We start from the raw sequence: 10,604 nt of genomic DNA on the forward strand, positions 1-10,604 counted from the left end.
CACCACTGTTCAATAAATCACTAAATTAATTCATTATAATTATATATTTAAAAAAAAATTACAAATCATCCACCAAACAATAGGTTGACATGCAACATAGCTACCCGGCACATTATTATACATGTAACCTACCTGTATATGTGAGCCTGGACCACAAAACCAGTCACATGGGTCTTTTTTTTTTATTTTTTATTTTTTTTATTGAGATTTATACATCATCTAAAAGCTGAATAAATAAGCTTTCCATTGATGTATGTTTTGTTAGGATAGGACAATATTTAGCCGAGATACAAGTATTGAAAATCTGGAATCTGAGGGTGCAAAAAAAATCAAAACATTGAGAAAATCGCCTTTAAAGTTGTCCATTTATGTTCACGATTGTGCTGTATTCACTCACAAAAATAAATGTTTTATATATTTATGGTAGGAAATTTACAAAATATCTTCATAGAACATGATTTCTACTTAATATCCTAATGATTTTTGCCTTAAAAGAAAAATCGACAATTTTTACCCATACAATGTATTGTTGGCTATTGCCACAAATATACTTGTGCGACTTGTAACTGGTTTTGTGATCCAGGGTCACATATGTGTTTAGTTGCTCTATATCCAGCTTATTCTCAGTACACTCACGTAAAGCGACACATAGCAAATTTCAACTGCCTGATTGTTTATTTTGTCACAAAATATAACTATATTATCACTCGGCTCATTATATAAAGTTGGATATAAAAGTATATCCAACTTTATCTGCATACTGTATACTCGCGTAGGACATCCATTTGAATCCATTTCCGCTTCACAATAGACCTTATGTAGCCCCGCCCCTTTTCAGCGCTGCACTCGTTGTCTTTTGACTTCCGGTCTGTATTTTCACAGCGTTTTTGCATGTTTATTAATGAACGTCTCGTTTTAAAATCTTCCCGGTCGACTGACATTTGTTAAGTCATCTGCTTTAAACATTACAGTCCTCATGATAACTTTCGTTAACTTTACATCAAGTAAATGCACTTCAAAAGCTAAATACTCCTGGACAGCGATGCCATAGAAATATACAGAGCGACCGCAAATACGATAGTTCAAAGACAATATTCTAAAAATGGCGGCGCCCTCTTTTCTCTGGCGCAAAAGGTCTATAGCATATCTCAACTGCTTGAATGCCTATATCATCGCAAAATGTAAACTATATTATCGCCCGCCATTTCATTTATAATGTTTTCCAATCAAAATTTAGAGTCAGAACTGTTATATACAGTAAGAACACAATGCATCTTTACCATGATTTTACCATGTTCAAGGCTGTTCATAATCTTTAGCATAATAGTCACAAGTTAGATTTGTTAATCAGAATAAACAATTCTTACAGCATGTAATATAGTTTGTTAGCAAAACTTTAGGCTAACTTATAGTCGCACTAATATCACATTAATATAAAATATGCCACGTGTGTTTCAGGGGCTTTGAATGTGGCAGAATTTAGTTTAGTATTTATTCCATTCAGAATGTAGAATTAGAAACAATCCTTCAGTTGTAAATTGTATAGTCCGCTTCAGTTTAATGAAAGCAGCAATAAGACCAACATGCACAAGTTAAAAATGAATCTGTCTATTTATACTGTACAATAATGGTCTCAAGGCTGTCCTTTGTCGGATTTATCGAGTATTCATTCAAATCCGATATAAAAATCAACTCGTGCATATATTGAACTGAAACAGCACCAAGAATTGACCACAAACAAACAGGGTTTGAGGACGATGTTCGACGTAATGAAAAACAATGTTTGTTTTGAATGAGGCGCGGGAGGTTGAAAATGTAATTTCGACAGAGAGCCGGATATTGATTGTGTTTTACCAGCAGCAGATCCATTTTAATTAAATATTAAATACGAATGCAGGACACAAGAGCTACAAGTTGTTTTCAGCTGATCATCGAGCATCTTCTAATAAATCACAATCTGTGCCGACAGCCCTATTCTTTAATCAAGTATTTAAATCAGGGTTGGGCTGAAATGCAATTCATTTCACATTCAAAGAATACTTTAGTTATTTTTAACAGGAGGCCTTCGTGTATGAATTTTAATGGAGACACTTAAATGGTAATTATTCTACTCAGACTCAAACGCAGGTAACAAATGGAATTCAATCAGTGGCTATGCATAATGACCATCATTAGGAGACAGAAAATAATAATGACATCCTCTCCGCATTAGAGACACGCGCTCGGCGAACTAAACCCGTAGCCATTATTGATCGCCATGGAGATAAGCAATTGTCACTTTCCCGCAGCATTGTGTGTGAATGTTAAATACAGCGGAACAATCCTCACCCCCCACACACCTTTTGTCTGCTGCTTTTTTTTAACTTCCATTTTACAGAGTGACAGAATGCGTTTAGTGTAAAATCTTAACGTGAGTCCGGTGTAAATGGATGGATGTCACCGCACATGTTTTTTCTGTCAATTGTGGTTATTGTGCAAAGGTCACGTGACCCTCTTCATGCTGGTTTCATGTAAATGTGAAAGGTGCACTGACATCACTTTAAACGGTACATAGAATATGCAAATGACACCATGGAAGTAGTGCTGCACCTACAGTAACACAGGTGTCCAATAGTTTACGCTTTGTGAGTGCTGCACTCATTCAGTACCTGTGGCTGGTAAAGTCAACGCTGCACAAGCGTGTACAAGTTTGTAGGCATGAAGTTAAACATTAAACATGACTGTTTTCAGAAATATGCCTTATATAAGATAGATAATGTGGTAACCTAGAGACAGCAACTTTACATATAAGGTTTATGCTGATCAAAAACATAAATTTGATCAGATTAAACTGTTATCGTATGAAATTACTGATCACACATATGTTCTACTGCATTAATATAATGAATAGCCAATCAGAAAGTATACAGTATAGTCTCCTGCCAATGTGTGTGTGTGGGTATGTGTATATATATATATATATATTTAAATAATCAATGTGTAAACTATCTTTAAATACAAACAAGTGATAGATCAATAGATAGGCCGATAGTCTCTCTCTCTATTTCTCTCTCTCTCTCTGTGTGTGTGTGTGTGTGTGTGTGTGTGTGTGTGTGTGTGTGTGTGTGTGTGTGTGTGTGTGTGTGTGTGTGTGTGTGTGTGTGTGTGTGTGTGTGTGTGTGTGTGTGTGTGTGTGTGTGCGTGTGCGTTTGGTTTATATTACATTGTGGGAACCAAATGTCCCCACAAGGAGAGTAAAACCTGAGATCACCTCCATTGTGGGGACCAGCTAGCGGTCCCCACGAGGGAAATGGGTTAATAAACATACTAAATTATATTTTTTTGAAAATGTAAAAATGCAGAAAGTTTTCTGATGGGTAGGTTTAGGGGTAGGGTTATTGTAAGGAGACAGAATATACAGTTTGTACAGTATAAAAACCATGGAGAGTCCCCACAAAGATAGTGAACCAGACGTGTGTGTGTGTGTGTGTGTGTGTGTGTGTGGGTGTGTGTGTGTGTGTGTGTGTGTGTGTGTGTGTGTGTGTGTGTGTGTGTGTAAATAGTAAATACTCTGAAGTTTAGGCCAAATATCCTCTGGTTAACAACAGCTCTATCAGCCTATATCAGTCTATTACCTAGAATATGAAATACACCAAGGGCCCTATCTTGCACCCAGCGCAATTGACTTTGTACACCGACGCACGTATCATTCCTATTTTGCACCCGCGCAAAGTGCGCTTTTCCCTCCACAGAAGCACGTCGTTAAACTAGGGAATGAACTTGCGCTCCCTGGGCGGTTCAGCGCAAAAAAGGAGGCGTGTCCCGGCGCAAACGTTCCTTCATGCTATTTTGCAGGTTTAGAAAACAATTGCGCCACAAACCAGGAAAAAATAGTTTAAAGTCAGTGGCGCGTTGCGCATGTTATTCATATGCTATTTTAAGGGCGCATGCTTGGCCATAATCAATGTAGCGTGTGCACAACGCGCACTTTGATTCTCTCATCTACACAGAGGCAGCAGTTTTCATTTTTGCAAATCATACATTATTACGATAGATAGATAGATAGATAGATAGATAGATAGATAGATAGATAGATAGATAGATAGATAGATAGATAGATAGATAGATAGATAGATAATTTATTATAAAAACATACATCTAGCTTACACATTTACCCAAATTATCATACGCCTTTTTAACCGAAGTTAATTTGGGTGGGTTTCTCCATCCCCAACGTCCCTGACGAGTCCGTTGCTCTCCTTGGCTGTGAACCGCTCCTGGCGCGCGCCTGGCAAATCCGCCGTTAGAATACGAATACGCTTTAGAACAATCCGCCTGCTCTTAAAGGGAATGTGAGATGACGCTCTGATTGGTTTATTTCACGTTATGCCCAAACCACACCTATGAATAATGAAGCTACTTCAGACCAACCCATTTTAGATTTGCGCCTGGCGCAAATGTCATTTATCCCGCCGGGAAAATAGCAACAGCGCCAAGACCCGCCCACAAAGTTACTTGCGCTTTGCGCTTTGACACTTGCGTTTCAGATCGTTAAAATAGGGCCCCAAATGTTAGAATTAAATGTTGATGCTGAATGCAAGCATAACGCGAAGAGTGTAAAGTTAGTTATGGGTAAATATATGAGAGCTAAAGACACTGGTTATGAGTGAAGATTGAAGAGTGTAAAGTTATTGTAATTGCGTGTCAGGCGGATGCTGTGGAAGGTGAAGGACAATGGTGTTTCGTCTGGCTCTGAGCCAGTGGGCAGCACGCGCTCACTCGCTCCCTCCCTCGCTTTTTTTTCCTCTCGGCATCTCTCTTTCTTTTACACATGCACATATTCACAGGTCATTTTCCCTTACACACCTAAACGCTGTCTCTCTTTCCCGATCCGCTAGCTGCAGACCGTTGGCGGCACGCGGTGCGCTGCGTTGCGGTGCCAGGGTCTGAGCCCACCCCAGGTGAGACAAGCTCCGCTGCTTTGATGGATCTGCCATTTCAGCCCTGCTCTGTCCGACAGCAGGAGCCCAGGCCTTCACCCTCTCCCTCTTTCCCCCGCCCGCTCATCTCTTAATCTCAGAGAGAAAATATATATCCTATATCTCACAGATACATCCCTCTGAGCCGGCTGGAACAGCACTCATCTGGAATACAGACCAACAGGCTATTATTTATTTAATGCACTGACAGAGAGAAGGAGGAAGAAACAAATGGCAGAGATGTAGGCAGTGAGCGGCACACATAAGAGTTTGAGCCAATTAGTCAAAATAGTCAAGAACCTGCGGATGTTTTACGTGGAATGGATTTAAACATGTAAAATGTATTAAAGTCGACATGAAATGTGGATGATCGCAAACCATGTTTCGTATTTCAATGAGAAAAAACTAAGACAGGACTTGATTTTATCCATTTTGGATCTTGAAAAATGGACGTTACATAACGGAATGGATTGTGATGGTTGATTGCAAAGGGTTAAAAAAAAGGAGTGGGCGTTCACAAACACGTTTTAATTGCTGTAGGTCGCCAAGTTGTTTTTGGCTTTCATACTGCTGGATGTTATGCTAATGCTAATGTTTTGCACAATTAGACATTGCTGATGTGCAAATCTGATCTCAAACGGGATGTGCTGTTGTAAATTAAGGATTTGTGGTATTTCTGCAGCTAAATGTGGCCCAAATCCAATATTTTTGCTCATATGTGACTCAGATCTGTTTTTGTCTGTTTTGTGAACAGCACAAAAACATGGAAGGCCCTATCTTACACCCGGTGCAATGCAGCGCCAGCTGCGATGCTTGTGTGTTTTGCTAGTTTCAGTCCGACGCAGTTATCATTTTCACGTCCTGCGCCACGTTGTTTAAATAGCCCATTTGTGCGCCCATGGGCTGCTGGTCTAAAAAAGAGGTGTGTTCTGGCGCATTGTTGGCATGTTGCTATTTTGAGGAACTGAAATAGATTGACCAACTGAAACCCGGTCTAAATGGCACAATATTTTTTTTGTTTTTGTTATTTAAAGAGCGCGTTAGTAATGTGCGCCTATAGGCGTGTCCACAACGCGCGTACACTCTGCTTATTACACACACAGAGACGCACAGCAGCACACAAACATGCCAAATATTTCAAATAAAAGGATTACAATGTAAAAGATTGTGTACTTAAAGATATGGTGGAATCCAGCTTGTCCTGTAGATCTCACTTTTACCTCGTGCTTGCGCTCTGGAGACGCGTTCGTTTTTTTTCACTATCAAATTCCGTCATGTAAATAGCGAATCCGCCATGGCGTGAGCACAACTGCCATTTAAAGGGAATGGGAGATGAGACTCTGATAGGTTTAACGCACGTAAATCCCAAAACACACCCATTACTCATTAAGAGAATAGGGACAACCCTTTTAGACCATGCGCCGGGAGCGTCGACCATTTTTCCCATTGTTCTCCCAAATTAGCAAAAGTGGATTTGGACGTGCCCTAAGTGAACTTGTGCCCTGCACTTTAGACCATGCGCTTAGATCGTAAAAATAGGGCCCGGAATATGATCTTTTGATTCCGATTTGGGCCACTTCCATATGTGGTACTAAATTCCATTCAGGTCTGATGTTTTTGCAATGTGACCTCAGTCTGAATGGTCATATCGGAATTCATGCGGCTTTTACGTCACTCTAGATCGTCATTTGTCACAATTCTGTGCTCATGGGAGTCACTTCAAAGATTTTACATACCCGAAGTTATCAAGACAGTTGTGAAAGGTAGTCAGTGGAGGACAGTGATGTGTCAGAACTCAGAAGTATTACAGTGACAGCTCTATAAACAAGCAAAACATCATAAATGTTTAAAAACGCTGCTCTCTTTTTTCACATTTACGTCTTTGTTTTTAATATTGCCTGCTCATAAATTCACTGGGGTTCCGCAGCAGATCACACAATAAACCAGAGGTGTCAAGTAACGAAGTACAAATACTTTGTTACCTTACTTAAGTAGAAATTTGGGGTATCTATACTTTACTGGAGTAATTATTTTTCAGACGACTTTTTACCTCTACTCCTTACATTTTGACGCAATTATCTGTACTTTCTACTCCTTACATTTTAAAAATAACCTCGTTACGCCGGCTTGTGGTGTCTTTCTAACTTGTGAGAGGCTGTAGTCACATTTGTTTGTGCGCAGCGCCAAAAGTCCTCCGAAGGAAACCTATATGCGGTAAGCGAGGGACAAATCGGGGCAAATCACATCAGGTAAGCGAGGGAGAAATCAAGGCAAATCGCATCAAGTAAGCGAGGGAGAAATCGGGGTAGAGAGAGAGAGAGAGAGAGAGAGAGAGAGAGAGAGAGAGAGAGAGAGAGAGAGAGAGAGAGAGAGAGAGAGAGATTTTTCCTTACATTACTTTTACTTTTATACTTTAAGTAGTTTTGAAATAATTCTTTTTTTATACTTTTACTTGAGTAAAAAGCTTGAGTTGATACTTCAACTTCTACAGAAGTCTTTTTAAACCCTAGTATCTATACTTCTACCTGAGTAATGAATGTGAATACACCTCTGCAATAAACAAATGCGTAATCTCTTACTTAAATGTCATCTGTGTTTACTTCCATATGACAGTGTTCTGTGTGACGTCTTTTTATCGTTCTTTTGCGTATGTGTAACGGAGGCCATCTAGTAGTCGCTGTGCGAGTAAACCTCACTCCCCTGATCTCAATTGGTGCTCTAGCGACAGTCGCTAGAGGCTGTAGTCTTTAGTCTCTTTTGTTAGAGCACCTGATTCACACGCCGGAGACCCGGGTTCCAGGCCCGCAGAGAGTGGGGCGAGTAGGACCCGGGTGGAGGGGTTACATCGGTGCCGTGACCCGGATGGGAGTGAGGTTTAGGGGAGTGAGTGTAACGGAGGCCAGCTAGTAGGGCTGTCACTTTTGAGAAAAATCAAATTCGAACGGATATCGAATATCAAGAAATGTATTCGAATATATTCGAATATCTACGAGTAAAATGAAGTTAACGAACAACCTCGATCCATCAGGAAACGCCACATGGTCGCTGAATTTCACTGTGCTTCATGAAGAGTTTTTCTTTTGCGTGAAAAAGCCGTTCGCCGGAGATGTGTTAAAAGATAGCGGAGTGCATTCATGATTAGGCTACCGGTATAATAATCCTCCTGGCGCCGTGTCTGAGTGAGTAATGTACTCTCTTACCTTTGTTATTAACATTAATGACACTTTAAGACCAGCCGCTGCGGACAGAGACGCGATCTGACATGCGTCGCATTTTCTCACAAATCTCTACGTTCATTTAAGACTTTATTTAAATAATTTAAGACTGCTCTTATGAGGACACTCGACAAAACGGACATTTGGCATAATTTGTGTGTTATGGTTTGTTCAAGCCCGAAAGAGAACTCGATACTGACACGTGTCTTTTCTGTGGGTCGTGTGTGTGTGTGTGTGTGTGTGTGTGTGTGTAATAGGCAGGAATTACAGCGCGGACTCATTTGTCTTGTCGTTATCTTCCATTTTCAAAACAAGCTGGCTATTGGCTATTATTCGCTTGATTTGGTCATGGGCCTACGCTACAATACGTTTAGAGCGGCCGCTACTGGATGAGATGGCAAACAATAAAATAAAAAGCAAACGGTCTAATCATAGACTGTAAAAAATGCGCAAAACATGGCACTTTAAAAACCGGATAGTTTATTTATAGTTCGGTTTCGGATATTTCACGTCATGTTCGAATGCATATTCGAATATCGAATAAAAAGTGACAGCCCTACCAGCTAGTAGTCTCTGTGCGAGTAAACCTCACTCCCCTGATCTCAATTGGTGCTCTAGCGACAGTCGCTAGAGGCTGTAGTCTTTAGTCTCCTTTGTTAGAGCACCTGACTCACACGCCGGAGACCCGGGTTCCAGGCCCGCAGAGAGTGGGGCGAGTAGGACCCGGGTGGAGGGGTTACATCGGTGCCGTGACCCGGATGGGAGTGAGGTTTAGGGGAGGGAGTGTAACGGAGGCCAGCTAGTAGTCTCTGTGCGAGTAAACCTCAATCCTCTGATCTCAATTGGTGCCCTAGCGACAGACGCTAGAGGCTGTAGTCTTTAGTCTCCTTGTTAGAGCGCCTGACTCACACGCCGGAGACCCGGGTTCCAGGCCCGCAGAGAGTGGGGTGAGTAGGACCCGGGTGGAGGGGTTACACATGCGGGTCACTGGAATCTGATATTGGTCACATTTAAAACAACAATGTGAATGTGTTATACAATGTGCTATTCTAATAAATTGGAATTGAGCATTAAGGCTCGTGTTGTGAATGTAGCCTAACTTTGTAAGTCTAGTCTTAGCAGTTTATGAAACCAGCCCCAGGTCAGAGAAAAGTAGTTTCACAGTAAGACCAAAAACATGCATTGACAGCAAACAAGGTCAGTATTCATGTTGACATTGGACAGAGCTTGTGTTTTACACTCCTATAGTATTTAAAGAAATCAACCAGAAGTATTAGATATAACACTGAAGAGGTCGATGGTTTGCGATATGCATTTTAGATCTTGCTAATTTATGGATACATTATATACAGACTAAACAAATGCCTCTTTGAGACTTGTGAAAAGGAAAATGTCTTAGCCTCGTGAATGGATATCAACCGTTTTTTTTTTTTTTTTTTTTTTTGACGTATTGTGCAGTCATGTTTCTTTGGTACATTCACATGTGATTATCACTGGGGCCTATTATATTTAAAAGCTTCCTGAAGAAGGTCACAACTGTTAACCATAAAATGTCATTTTCAGCAACAATGGTCAGTGTTCAGTGAGACATGGTCAAAGCACATGGTTTTAAAATACCCACTAAAACACAATTTTGTCTTCCTCTCTCTGCATTCGATGTTGAAGTGGAACTCCTGAAAAACCCACCCATGCCAAGGTCGTTCAATTAACGCCACTCCCTTTCATGACCGCCAGGAGTGTGTGTGTGTGTGTGAGAGAGAGTTAGATTCTCTGTCTATCGCGCTAAAGTGCTGCGTCCATAGTCGTGGCGGTCCAACATCCTTTTCACAGCTGGAATATTTTGGGAAATGTCTGATATGCTGTGAAAGGGTCTGACAATTCATATGAGTGAATAGCACAGGGCCAGAGATGAAATAATAACGCTGAATGCAAGTAGAGATTTTAATTCAAATTTCAAGAGATTTATTACTTTATCTGTAGCAAGGTTATTCACATTCTTAACTTTACTCCAAAAAGCCTGTGAAGACAAGATAACTAAAGGGAGTAATGTTTTTGCTTTGCTGCTCAGGTTGATTAAATCCCAGTATGATATGAGTAAATTGGACTTGCTTGATTATAAGCAACCGACAATAAAAATAAATTCTGAATACCATAATTAAATACAAATATTTGTAATCTTTCATCAAAATATGATAACTAGCTCCATTCCGGTACGTAACTAGCCATATTTATGTGGCACAACAACGAGGAAGATCTTAAATAGGCTAATATAATTAAATTTGAACTGATAATTGCACACCATATACAGCTAATAAAACAAACAAAAAACAGCAATTTTATAAAACGAAGAACAGCAGCATTCAATAAAATATTTCCCAAAAGCAAAGAAGACGTGCTGCATCTCGTTATCTGAACCTTTTCATTTCCATTA

Source organism: Scardinius erythrophthalmus (assembly GCF_964197995.2).
Source record: "Scardinius erythrophthalmus genome assembly, chromosome: 6".
Lineage (NCBI taxonomy): Eukaryota > Metazoa > Chordata > Actinopteri > Cypriniformes > Leuciscidae > Scardinius > Scardinius erythrophthalmus.